Source organism: Schistocerca piceifrons, chromosome 2 (genome assembly GCF_021461385.2).
Source record: "Schistocerca piceifrons isolate TAMUIC-IGC-003096 chromosome 2, iqSchPice1.1, whole genome shotgun sequence".
Classification (NCBI taxonomy): domain Eukaryota; kingdom Metazoa; phylum Arthropoda; class Insecta; order Orthoptera; family Acrididae; genus Schistocerca; species Schistocerca piceifrons.
This window is the reverse complement of record NC_060139.1, coordinates 424,245,842-424,257,643: the sequence shown is the minus strand read 5'-3', so window position 1 is coordinate 424,257,643 and position 11,802 is coordinate 424,245,842. Positions and strand designations below refer to the sequence as shown.

General features: G+C 45.1%; 1 pseudogene; it reads left to right on the top strand.

Annotated features, from left to right (window-relative positions):
- Nucleotides 1-1,304: 1,304 nt before the first annotated feature.
- LOC124778233 lies at nt 1,305-1,422 on the top strand (annotated as a pseudogene).
- The last annotated feature ends 10,380 nt before the right edge of the window (nt 1,423-11,802 follow it).

The window sequence follows — 11,802 nt, the reverse complement described above, 5'->3', positions numbered from 1 at the left end:
AAGCGGAGGCGTCGCGACGCAGCGGACGCAGGTCGCCAACTGGCGTCGGCGTCGCGCTCGCCCCGCACCGTACTGCCGCCGCCGCAGTCGCTCCACTGCGCATGCGCTGCAGGCGGCGACTGGAGCGACGTCGCTCGCGCTGCGGCACGCACGCAGTACCGCCGTCACGTCGAGCCGGCTACGACGGTAGTAGGGATGTACGAGGGACAGCTTTCTGCCCAGAGGAGAAAAAGGTGGTTTTATGTCCAAATATACCTTCTCTAGGCTTCAGTACTCTTTTAGGTCAGCGTAATTGTTTCAACTTTTCAATCTTGCGAATATTTTCTGTGAAAAAAAAAGCGGGGATACGTTAGTAACCTCACCGCTTAAAGCACTGCAGCAGTAATTTGATATTAAGCTTGAAATTTTTGAACCTAAAGGAAAAACGCTGCTGTTTTAAACGACGCTCGTTGGCAAAATTATGAAAACACCAGAAACACAACACTTAACCATGCCTAATACGGTTTAGGAAACCAGTTCTGATTCAAGACAGGTCTCGGAATGGACAAAGAAAATGTTGTGTCGGATTTTCAAGGGAATCGTATACCATTCTTCATACAGAAAGGGGCAAGTTAAAGTTCTATGCTGGAGGTGGATGGCGATTACGCACCATCCTCTCCAAAGTAGACGAAAAAGGATCTATTATATAGAGATCTGGTGACTGTGGCGGCACGTGAGATGCGACACTTCACCTTCGTCCTCAGTAAACGACTCCTGGACGATGCAAGCAGTCTGAACAGTAGCCCAGTCGTCTTCAGACACAGCATCCCCAACGGGAAACAAACATTGTAGTATGGAACGGACGTGATCAGCCGAAATGGTCACTTAATCCTTTGGCAGTAATACGACCATGCAAAGCTGCCATGAGGCCCATGGAATATCATGATATGGCTACCGGAATCATCATCTAAGTTTTAATCACAGGACGTAAACTCGATCAGGAAATGGAAACGGTATGAAATAATTTTGTATATATGGGTATCCACAGCCTCCAGATGCTTAGTAAACATGGTGCGTACTAGTCTGTAATGTGATTTTTATTTAACTGTGCGATTAGATAATTTCGTGTACTTGTCACTGTCAGGCACCTGTAAAACCAACATGGAAAAACATTATATTGTCTGCATACAACGCCGTGTATAAATAACGCTTTACACACTTCACATTACGACAAAACATTACATTGAGCACTGGAACCAAGATGGAAAAGCACTACATTGACTGCATACACTGTCGTGTATAAATAACACTTTACATCTCACATTGGCAACGGGCTTGCAGCAGTGGATACACTGGTTCCCGTCGGATCACCGAAGTTAAGCGCTGTCGGGCGTGGCTGGCACTTGGATGGGTGACCGTCTGGGCCACCATGCGCTGTTGTCATTTTTTCGAGGTGCACTCAGCCTCGTGATGCCAATTGAGGATCTACTCGGCCGATTAGTAACGGCTCCGGTCACAGAAAACGATTATAACTACCGGGAGAGCGGTGTGCTGAGGATGACACGGCGGTGGGATGGTCCTGATGAGCCACTTGTGACCTGAAGACGGAGTGCTTTACACCTGACATTAAGATAAAACATTACTCCAAGTAATGTTTTATATATACACCGAGATGTATGTAGTCAATGTAGCGCTTTTCTGTGTTGGTTTTACTTGTGCTTGGCAATGACATGTAGTCGAAATTACCTAGCCGCACGATTAAATAGAAATCACATCACAGCCTACTACGGACCATGTTTACGTTTATTAAGTATGAAAGAGATTCATCCTGACAAATTACTTTCTTCCATTGTTCCACGGTCCAGGTTTCATGACTTCAACACCACTTTTCTGTCAAGGGGCATTAACGTCACCGATTAAGCGCTTTCAAAAATTCCTGATTACCCTACAATTCCCTGCTAATGAAACTCCCTTCGTGTTGATCTGGTGCTGGCAGGTTCGCCAGAGCGACTTTTGATTTTGCAGTAACTTTTGGACTGTCATCCTCTTATTTCTCGTCACCACCCTCTTCAATCACGGTCCGCCACGAACACTCAACACACACATTCGTCCGTGTTATGACCTAGCTGATCATGTTTTTCCGCTTTCCGTGCATGCGGCATAAATTGTCGATACAGGGCCTCTTAAAACAGTAAACGCTTCCGATCCACTGGTTATCGAACAGCCCGGTAAAAGAGCACCAATAGTTTTCCCACGTTCGAATCCAATGGGCTCTGACAAAACGCTCTCACAACACAGAACGCTGTTCTGAACGCGACTAACACTTGCAGCGTATCGAGGAAGTTGTACAGCTGGTTAAATAGAACGTCGTGACCTACAGGTACGGCTATCATCTCCGTTTCTGTTCGAGCATGTATTTATCGCAGTGATTCCACATTTTTGTGAAACACCTGTATTTTAGCGGCTAACCGTTTAGTATGGTCAGGCAGTAACAAAGAACCGTATGTAATTGTCACCGAGTAGGACCACACGTAGCACCTGTGTCGTGTACTTTGTCCACAAAAACAGTTGTTGCTGGTACATGAAATAAGATTTTGGTAAAATTACCAACCTACTACCCTTCCACTGAAGCCAAGTTGTGAGCTCCCTATCTTTTCGAAAGCTGTGAAACTTAAACATCGGATGAGGAATGATGGTATTAGGACGAATTCTTTCTATTGGGTAATAAAATAAATGACAAAAGCCAAAATATAAAGTATATAAAAAAAATGGTTCAAATGGCTCTGAGCACTATGGGACTTAACATCTATGGTCATCAGTCCCCTAGAACTTAGAACTACTTAAACCTAACTAACCTAAGGACATCACACAACACCCAGCCATCACGAGGCAGAGAAAATCCCTGACCCCGCCGGGAATCGAACCCGTGAACCCGGGCGTGGGAAGCGAGAACGCTACCGCACGACCACGAGATGCGTGCAAAGTATATAAGAAACAGATATGTAATAACAAGAAAAGCTTCTCTGAAATAATGTAATTTGGTGGCAGCTAATTGAGCCGTGGCAGCTTCCTCCTTTCATATCTCCCGCCGTGCTCACCGGGAAACTAGCTACTCCTCGCCACAGAGATAGCTTTGCAAATAGGGGTCGCGGCCGTGCGGCCGGGAGCAGCCGGGCGGTTTCTGCTGTCAGCGGCAGTGCGGTTTGCGGCATCAAGTCGGACTTGTGGAGCCCGTTACGATTTTGTACGAGGCCAGTTGACACAACGGTTCTCCAACAATCTTTCCGAGAGCGCATTATTGTAAGCGGCTTGGTCCTGGTTGTTCTTCGAGCGCCGGCCGCTGTGGCCGAGCGGTTCTAGGCGCTTCAGTCCGGAACCGCGCTGCTGCTACCGTCGCAAGTTCGAATCCTGCCTCGGGGAGTGATGTCCTCAGATGTTAAGTCTCATAGTGCTTAGAGCCATTTGAACCATTTTCTTGTTCTTCGAGCGGCAAAATTTATTACATTTGTACGTTCACGTCATTATCATATCATTTGTTGATTCACTTTGTATGAATTGTTGTACTGAGAGTCTGGTGCTTTGGACACTATGATTCATTAGGTGCTTTGGCCTTTGATTTATGGAATTACGGTGCTGTCTGTCGGTTGAGTGAGCTTGGAGCTGGTTAAGCACGTTAGGCGGGCTGTGTCAGGAGAAGGCGATGTTGGTGGTGTCTGGCTTTGTTTCCTGTCCTGCTATCTTGCCTCCCGCTGCTGGGCAGAACAAGGGACTGAAATTCCTGAGGTGTGGTTCTAGTAATCGTATCGTTGGTTCTGATGCTAAGTGGTAAGTCTGACACCGTAAAAATATTTAAAATTGTTCGAATGCTCCGTGACTCCTTATGCGGACAGCTGTCAAGTTTTGTGGAGCTGATGCCTGCTGAGGGAATCCTTTCCTAAGTGAATACGTGGTTACGGGAGATTGTGAAAGGCACTAGCGGTGCCGCAACTTAGACGCTCCCTTAGTTCCAGTGTAACGGCTGTTGTGTTGCACGCAGAGGGCACGGAACATTTTGGCCCCATAGTTCTCTTGTGGACCAGCTGCGTGCGTGCGTCGGCTGCCGACATTACCTTCACCGAGCCGGCCGCCTCCTGTTCACCTCATTCCGCAGAGAACTAATTTATGTAACCTTGTTAGGGACTACTTCCGCAATAATTGTAATATTTTGTTTAGTTTTCCATTTATATATATATATATATATATATATATATATATATATATATATATATATATAAATGATCCTGTATATCTTCATATATATATAATTAAGGCTCACCGGCCATTTGACCATCTTCTTCTGTGCGGATGCACAAACAGTGCCCGAACTCTTACGGGAATCGGCAGTAAACCCGAGAGTATGACTATAATGGGCAAGGGCACTATGAATATAGTGCGGGACAATAAGTTGCGAATATGGGTCTCACTGGAGGCGTGCCAGAGATAAGTCCCTGCAGTCGCACCATCCTCTATGTCCTCGGTTGCTCAAATGGGTAAAACGTCTGCTATGTAAGCAGGAGATCCCGGGTTCGAGTCCCTGTCGGGGTACCCATTTTCAACTGTCCCCGTTGACTTATATCAACGCCTTTATGCAGTTAGGGGTATTCATTTCATTGTAATTTCATTCTAAAGAGCTGCATGGTCACCGATGGTATCTGTCCTTTCGGACACGTCCGAAATAACGGATACCAGCTTCATATATAAATGTTATCTTGTTTCGTGTTTTAATTAATGTGACTTTAAGAGTGTAACACTGTTGGGTTAATACTTCGCAGGACTGTGGCCCGCCGTTGTCCAGGTTTTAATATTTTAGAGTCGTAATTGCCCGTTTCTTAATTCCTTGAATTTTTTGTAAGGTTTCATTATCTGACGGGAACCAAGTTTTCTTAATTAGAAGGACTTTAAGATGTAGGTTCAATATGTTAATGGACTGCATTTATAACTAATTGTTCTTATTACCCATCACGTTCTTGGTTTCATGTTAGTCGGTATCCCTTTTGTAGATTTGCACTGTCGTATAAGATTCTAGAAGGCCAGCTGGTCCTCTTTATAAGAATAATTACGCCGTATTTCGACATTGTTAATTTTTTTCCATATGTGTAAACTCAGGATTAGAGTAAATTCCGTTATTTATTGCTCAAGTTTTAAGTGCCCTGTGTGTTCGTTTTTAAATTGTTAAAGAACTTTTTTTTATTTTATGTTCATTATGCGGCAACAGCCGTTGGGAATATCCAGAAATTTTACCTATTATGAAATTGAATGTTTGCATTTTATAATCTTTTATAATAAACGTTTTACAATTGTAAATTATGTCCACCCGAACCTCGGTCCAGTTCTTCCACATAATTCATCCTGAGTGCCTGGGTGCCATTTGACTAGTATTAATTTAAGTCCTAAGTATTTTATAAAAATAACTGTCTGGACTGTAGCCTTAAGCGGAAATGATGTGTGGACGATAAATAGTTAAGACAAGAAGCGATTAGAATCTTTTGAAATGTACTGCTATAGAAGATTGTCGCAAATTAGGTGTGCATATCGATTCTAAATTCAGAGAAAAACGGTTGTAAACTATAGGAAAAGACGGGTGACATATAATTTGCACAGGAATGAAGAGGGAAGAATAAGATTGGAATACCAGGAAAGAAGAGCTCCGATTAAAAAGCGTGAAGGGCAGGGATACAGTAGTTCGCTCCAACTGCTCAACCTATACGTCGAAGAAGCATTGACAGAAAAGAAAGAAATCTTGGTGGGATTGAAATTCAGGGTCGAAGGATGTCAATGATAAAATTCGCTAGGCGCTTCAGTCCGGAACCGCGCGACTGCTAAGGTCGCAGGTTCGAAACCTGCCTCGGGGATTGATGTGTGTGATGTCCTTAGGTTACTTAGGTTTAAGTAGGTCTAAATTCTAGGGGACTGATGACCTCAGATGTTAAATCCCATAGTGCTCAGAGCCATTTGAACCATTTGATAAAATTCGGTTATGACATTGCTGTCTACAGTGCAACTGAAAAACAATTACACGATCTTTCGGATGGAATGAAGAATTTGATGAATACAGAACGTAGATTTAGAGTAGACCGAAAAAAGACGGAGGTAGGGAGATGTACCAGAAATGAGGATAGCGAGAATTTTAACATCTAAATTGGTGGTTGCGCAGTCGACGAAGTTGAGGTACTCTACTACCCTAGAGGTAAAGTAGCCCGTGACAGAGGAAGCACGAAGGACATGAAAAGCAGACTGGAACAGGCAAAGAGGGCATTCGTGGCAAACTATTGTGTGTTACTGAATCATGGACAGTAGTATAATCCTTACAGAAGAGAATCGAAGATTTTGATATGTTGTGGTATAGAAGATAGATGAAAATTAGGTCCCCTCATAAGGGATGAGAAGGTCCTCGACAGAATCGGCGAATAAAGGAACTGATGGAAAACAATGACAAGAAAGGGATTGGATGATAGGAATTGTATTACGACATCAGGGTAAAACTTCCATGGCTCTAGAGGGAACTATGGAGAGTAAAAGCTACAGAGGAGAGATTAGAATACATCCAACAAATAATTGAGGACGTGTGGAAAGGAATTTATGATTGACCATATCGGACCTGGCAGAAGCGGAAAAGATGATATTGGTTAACCAACGCAGAGGTAGAAAGAGAACAGCTTCATGATAAAACTTGACTAAGAGATTCTCAGGCATCTTGGCATATATAAATTTGTAATTGTTTGAAGAGTTGGTGAAAATTACGTAATAAATGTAGAGAGTGACCAAGGTTTGGCTATAGAAGGTAGGTTGATATGCATATAGGGTGCAGCAGTTACTCAGAGATGAGGAGACTTTCACCGGAGAGGTTAGTGCAGCGATCTATACGGAAACAGTGTTCGTAATCAAGATCACAACAAAATAAATAACGAGAAAAATTCATTTTGTAACCTGTACTACAGGTCTCGTAAACATGAAATGGTTTTGTTTTCTCTTTTCTCGTGGATTCGGCTCGTGGGGGAAGGGGCGCTTCTGTTCACTTATTTGACTGTAGTTTCCTTTCTGGAGTCGAGATTGCTTCTCATTGACACTAGCAAATAACCAAGTATCAACAAGATTGCTTTCAAGATAGGACTAACATAGTTGAAAAATTGTCGCTTTCCGCCAGCACTCATCAAATAACGCATTACAAATGGATAGTGTCTGTTCTTACGGATATGTTTATCCGAAAGAACTAACACCATCCATTTATAATATACAGGGTGAATCATTAAAAACTTACGACACAAATATTGCATAAATGTAAAGTGCTTTTGACAGAATGGATTGGTAGTCAGGGGCTTGTATTATTTTCCAATAAAAATAATTTAATAATACTAAGAAAGTGAATTTTTTGTGCAAGACGCACTTTTTTAAATGGAACAATGAGTATTGACTTAAACAAATTAAAGCAGAGTAAATTAGAATCTCAGTGGTGGCTGCAGGATTATAGTGCAAGTAGACTACCAGCCATTAAAATTGCTACACCACGAAAATGACGTGCCACAGACGCAAAATTTTACCGACAGGAAGAAGATGCTGTGATATGCAAATGATTAGCTTTTCAGAGCATTCGCAGAAGTATGGCGCCGGTGGCGACACCTACAACGTGCTGATGAGGAAAGTTTCCAACCTATTTCTCATACACAAACAGCAGTTGACCGGCGTTGCATGGTGAAACGTTGTCGTGATGCCTCGAGTAATGAGGGGAAATGCGTACCATCACGTTTCCGACTTTGATAAAGGTCGGATTGTAGCCTATCGCGGTTTATCGTATCGCGACATTGCTCCTCGCGTTGGTCGAGATCCAATGACTGTTAGCAGAATATGGAATCGGTGGGTTCAGGAGGATAATACGGAACGCCGTACTGGATCCCAACGGCCTCGTATCACTAGCAGTCGAGATGACAGGCATCTTATCCGCATGGCTGTAACGGATCGTGCAGCCACGTCTCGATCCCTGAGTCAACAGATGGGGACGTTTGCAAGACTACAACCATTTGCACGAACAGTTCGACGACGTTTCCAGCAACATGGACTATCAGCTCGGAGACCATTGCTGCGGTTACCCTTGACGCTGCATCACAGACAGGAGCGCCTGCGATGGTGTACTCAACGACGAAACTGGGTGCACGAATTGCAAAACGTCATTTTTTCGGATAAATTCAGGTTCTGTTTACAGCATCATGATGGTCGCATCCATGTTTGGCGACATCGCGGTGAACTCACATTGGAAGCGTGTGTTCTTCATCGCCATACTGGCGTATTATCCGGCGTGATGGTATGCGGTGCCATTGGTTACACGTCTCGGTCACCTCTTGTTCGCATTGACGGCACTTTGAACAGTAGACGTTACATTTCAGATGTGTTAGGACCCGTGGCTCTACTCTTCATTCGATCCGTGTTGAAGGATAATTTGGAAAATACACTCCTGGAAATTGAAATAAGAACACCGTGAATTCATTGTCCCAGGAAGGGGAAACTTTATTGACACATTCCTGGGGTCAGATACATCACATGATCACAATGACAGAACCACAGACACATAGACACAGGCAACAGAGCATGCACAATGTCGGCACTAGTACAGTGTATATCTACCTTTCGCAGCAATGCAGGCTGCTATTCTCCCATGGAGACGATCGTAGAGATGCTGGATGTAGTCCTGTGGAACGGCTTGCCATGCCATTTCCACCTGGCGCCTCAGTTGGACCAGCGTTCGTGCTGGACGTGCAGACCGCGTGAGACGACGCTTCATCCAGTCCCAAACATGCTCAATTGGGGACAGATCCGGAGATCTTGCTGGCCAGGGTAGTTGACTTACACCTTCTAGAGCACGTTGGGTGGCACGGGATACATGCGGACGTGCATTGTCCTGTTGGAACAGCAAGTTCCCTTGCCGGTCTAGGAATGGTAGAACGATGGGTTCGATGACGGTTTGGATGTACCGTGCACTATTCAGTGTCCCCTCGACGATCACCAGTGGTGTACGGCCAGTGTAGGAGATCGCTCCCCACACCATGATGCCGGGTGTTGGCCCTGTGTGCCTCGGTCGTATGCAGTCCTGATTGTGGCGCTCACCTGTACGGCGCCAAACACGCATACGACCATCATTGGCACCAAGGCAGAAGCGACTCTCATCGCTGAAGACGACACGTCTCCATTCGTCCCTCCATTCACGCCTGTCGCGACACCACTGGAGGCGGGCTGCACGATGTTGGGGCGTGAGCGGAAGACGGCCTAACGGTGTGCGGGACCGTAGCCCAGCTTCATGGAGACGGTTGCGAATGGTCCTCGCCGATACCCCAGGAGCAACAGTGTCCCTAATTTGCTGGGAAGTGGCGGTGCGGTCCCCTACGGCACTGCGTAGGATCCTACGGTCTTGGCGTGCATCCGTGCGTCGCTGCGGTCCGGTCCCAGGTCGACGGGCACGTGCACCTTCCGCCGACCACTGGCGACAACATCGATGTACTGTGGAGACCTCACGCCCCACGTGTTGAGCAATTCGGCGGTACGTCCACCCGGCCTCCCGCATGCCCACTATACGCCCTCGCTCAAAGTCCGTCAACTGCACATACGGTTCACGTCCACGCTATCGCGGCATGCTACCAGTGTTAAAGACTGCGATGGAGCTCCGTATGCCACGGCAAACTGGCTGACACTGACGGCGGCGGTGCACAAATGCTGCGCAGCTAGCGCCATTCGACGGCCAACACCGCGGTTCCTGGTGTGTCCGCTGTGCCGTGCGTGTGATCATTGCTTGTACAGCCCTCTCGCAGTGTCCGGAGCAAGTATGGTGGGTCTGACACACCGGTGTCAATGTGTTCTTTTTTCCATTTCCAGGAGTGTATTTCGAGTAGATTTCCCCACCATGTTATAGTTCTGGGTGCAGATTTTAATTTGCCGGATATAGACTGGGAGACTCAAACGTTCATAACGGGTGGCAGGGACAAAGAATCCAGTGAATGTTTTTATCTGAAAACTACCTTGAGCAGTTAAACAGAGAACCGACTCGCGGCGATAACATATTAGACCTCCTGGTGACAAACAGACCCGAACTATTTGAAACAGTTAACGCAAAACAGGGAATCAGCGATCATAAAGCGGTTACTGCATCGATGATTCCAGCCGTAAATAGAAATATTAAAAAAGGTAGGAAGATTTTTCTGTTTAGCAAAAGTGACAAAAAGCAGATTACAGAGTACCTGACGGTTCAACACAAAAGTTTTGTCTCAAGTACAGATGTGTTGAGGGTCAGTGGACAAAGTTCAAAACCATCGTACAATATGCGTTAGATGAGTACGTGCCAAGCAAGATCGTAAGAGATGGAAAAGAGCCACCGTGGTACAACAACCGAGTTAGAAAACTGCTGCGGAAGCAAAGGGAACTTTACAGCAAACGTAAACATAGCCAAAGCCTTGCAGACAAACAAAAATTACGTGAAGCGAAATGTAGTGTCATGATGACTATGCGAGAGGCGTTCAATGAATTCGAAAGTAAAGTTCTATGTACTGACTTGGCAGAAAATCCTAAGAAATTTTGGTCTTATGTCAAAGCGGTAGGTGGATCAAAACAAAATGTCCAAACACTCTGTGACCAAAATGGTACTGAAACAGAGGATGACAGACTAAATGCCGAAATAGTAAATGTCTTTTTCCAAAGCTGTTTCACAGAGGAAGACTGCACTGTAGTTCCTTCTCTAGATTGACGCACAGATGACAAAATGGTAGATATCGAAATAGACGACAGAGGGATAGAGAAACAATTAAAATCGCTCAAAAGAGGAAAGGCCGCTGGACCTGATGGGATACCAGTTCGATTTTACACAGAGTACGCGAAGGAACTTGCCCCCATTCTTGCAGCGGTGTACCGTAGGTCTCTAGAAGAGCGTAGCGTTCCAAAGGATTGGAAGAGGGCACAGGTCATCCCCGTTTTCAAGAAGGGACGTCGAACAGATGTGCAGAACTATAGACCTATATCTCTAACGTCGATCAGTTGTAGAATTTTGGAACACGTATTATGTTCGAGTATAATGACTTTTCTGGAGACTAGAAATCTACTCTGTAGGAATCAGCATGGGTTTCGAAAATGACGGTCGTGTGAATCCCAGCTCGCGCTATTCGTCCACGAGGGCCATAGACACGGGTTCACAGGTAGATGCCGTGTTTCTTGACTTCCGCAAGGCCTTCGATACAGTTCCCCACGAACAAAGTAAGAGCATATGGACTATCAGACCAATTGTGTGATTGGATTGAAGAGTTCCTAGATAACAGAACGCAGCATGTCATTCTCAATGGAGAGAAGTCTTCCGAAGTAAAAGTGATTTCCGGTTTGCCGCAGGGGAGCGTCATAGGACCGTTGCTATTCACAATATACATAAATGACCTTGTGGATGACTCAGAAGTTCACTGAGGCTTTTTGCAGATGATGCTGAGGTGTATCGAGAGGTTGTAACAATGGAAAATTGTACTGAAATGCAGGAGAATCTGCAGCGAATTGACGCTTGGTGCAGGGAGTGGCATTCAATCTCAATATAGACAAGTGTAATGTGCTGCGAATACATAGAAAGGAAGATCCCTTATCATTTAGCTACAAAATAGCAGGTTAGCAACTGGAAGCAGTTAATTCCATAAATTATCTGGGAGTACGCATTAGGAGTGATTTAAAATGGAATGATCATATAAAGTTGATCGTTGGTAAAGCGGATGCCAGACTGAGATTCATTGGAAGAATCCTAAGGAAATGCAATCCGGAAACAACGGAAGTAGG